Source organism: Colletotrichum lupini, chromosome 11 (genome assembly GCF_023278565.1).
Source record: "Colletotrichum lupini chromosome 11, complete sequence".
NCBI lineage: Eukaryota > Fungi > Ascomycota > Sordariomycetes > Glomerellales > Glomerellaceae > Colletotrichum > Colletotrichum lupini.
Window position 1 is genome coordinate 515,062 of NC_064674.1, and position 2,438 is coordinate 517,499.

A 2,438-nucleotide genomic window follows, 5' to 3' on the forward strand; every position below is an offset into this window, starting at 1 on the left:
GACTTCCTTTATATAGCTCCTTAGTATTCGTATTAGTAACCTACTAGTATTTCGGCTTATAAGTGCCTATTCTAATTTTCGGCACGCTATAGGGCGCTATAGGTATGCGAAATTATAAGGGTATATAACGTTACCCTTATTATTTACGTCGTTAACTAAGTTAGAGCGTTTAGTAAAAATAAAATAAGCCCCTTTTTAACCTAAAAGTCGTTTAGTATATACGTCTTAGGTTACTAAGCTAAATATATATATAATCTCCTTAAGGGTCCTCGTGTGCGTTCCGAAGGCTATTAATTCGCTAAAGGTCTTATATATACGTTAGCCCTATATAGGGTTAAGTCTAGACTTAACTATAACTAAGAAGTTAAGTACGGTAATTTCTTTATTAATTTCTAAAATATTGTACGTTTTAGCTTAGAGGTAAGCGGACTACTACTCTTTATATTAGCGTTAAGGGTTAATTCTAGTCCTCGCTTTATTAAAGGCTTATCGGTATTCCTCTCGAACCGCATTCTTTATTACTAATTCGGGGGGTATAAATTCCTATTTTAAATATCTAACGATTCGCTATATACTAAACTTAGCGCCGTTCTTAATAGCTTTTTAAAATACGTATTCGTATAATATAGCGTTAACTAATTTTACTAATTACTAAGCGAGGATTTTAATATATATATTAATAATGTTACGTTCGTAAGCTATAAGTTGCTCGTATTTAGTATCGAGCTCCTATTATTTCTAAATACTCTCGAGCGTATAAATCCTTTTTATAAGTATAGTATAGGGATAGATTTATTTACGTAAAGTAAGTAGTATAGCTAGTTTTATAAAAAGAAACCCGGCTTAGTTTTATAAGTTACTCGTGCTCGAAAAAGTTAAAAAGTTCGTACTAGGAGTTATATTTAAAAGCTATTAATAGAGGATTTCTTAGTTTTTTTAGTCGTTTTCGAACGCCTTATAACGGGCCTAGTAGGCTCGTAGTTCTTTTTTATTACGGGTTACGACTAATCGTCCGAATTTTAAAAGTAAAATAAGCGCTATAGAGAGGTCGAGGAATATATCGGAATCTAGAGCGTCTAGGTCGACGTACTTCTAAACCTCGACGCCCTTATTTATAATATAAAGTACGTTAAACTATTTAATCTAACTATCGTAGCTAGTTAGTTTAGCTTAGGCTAAAGTGGGTATAAGTAAGTTAGTTATTTTAAAAAGATTATAAGAATCGTATTAATAAGTACGTTATCGTAGTATAGGGTCTTAACTAAGAGCTAGGCTTATAATTATTACGAGTTATAGTACGTAGTAATAAGTATATGGAGTATAATAAAAGTGGCTTAATTATTAAAGTAGAAATAGACAAAAGGAGAAGGTCTATATATACGATATCTAAAATAGATACGTAATTTAGCACGTGACGGGCACTTTGTGAGGTGCGATTACTATCCCTGTTACGTGACAATTTTGCTATTAATCCCTGCTCAAACCAAGCGACTTTTTCGATCAGTCAATGACGAGATTACGACAACTTCACCAAGCTAAGGCGCGTCAGTAGGAGACATTGTGCATAACATCAGCCCTCGGTCTAACTCACGTGAGCCATGGTAAACTCCTGCGAAATGCTGTTCAGATGGAGTGCGAGAGGCGCGAGAGGATGAAAGAGATGGACAGACTTAATCATCTACAAGCTGCTGTCAGGAGCATTCTCATCAATATCCCCCTGGAACATCCGATTGGCTCTTCGGTTGCCCGTTCCAAGCCAGCGAGTAACCTCGAGCTCAGTGCCATGCTCAGCTTGCGATCCGCCACAGAAGTGGCGGCTGCCTTTCTCACGGAGGGCAATCTTAAGGCCAGCACGAATGATGACTACAATCCTTTCACGATATGCGTAGCATACATTGTCGTTGCCCGATTCATAAGACAAAAGCTATCGAGTATTGAACATGGACTGGACATTGAGATTGGGCGAGGCGTAGACCGGGACATTTTGGTAGTTACGGGACGATGAAAGAATCGGTTTTCTCCAGAAACAAGGCCTGAGGAATGGAGGCAATAATTGCAAAGTCAAAATCCATAAGCTATTGTCGAGGTATCACTCGAGTCTGTGTTCATTTTCCAGTGGGATCATTCTCGATGTGCATCCCGTCAGGAGTTGAGCCTTACATAGTGACAGGCACTGGTAAGAGGCAAGTCATCCTGTCTACCTTTTCGAGCAGCTACAAAGCGACTAGCACCCTGATGACCTGTTTCCAATACTACCAGTTGCCGTTGAGAATATTAGCCCACGATGTCTTCCCTCGTCAAGCCTTACCTTTCTGATTGAATAACATGTTCAGAGGTGGAATCATGGTGGCCTGGCGCCTCACTCCTATGTGGTCACATCTAGTGCCAGCTCCAGAGTTGGCTCCCTGCCTTGCTCATAGCAAGAGTGAATGTATACA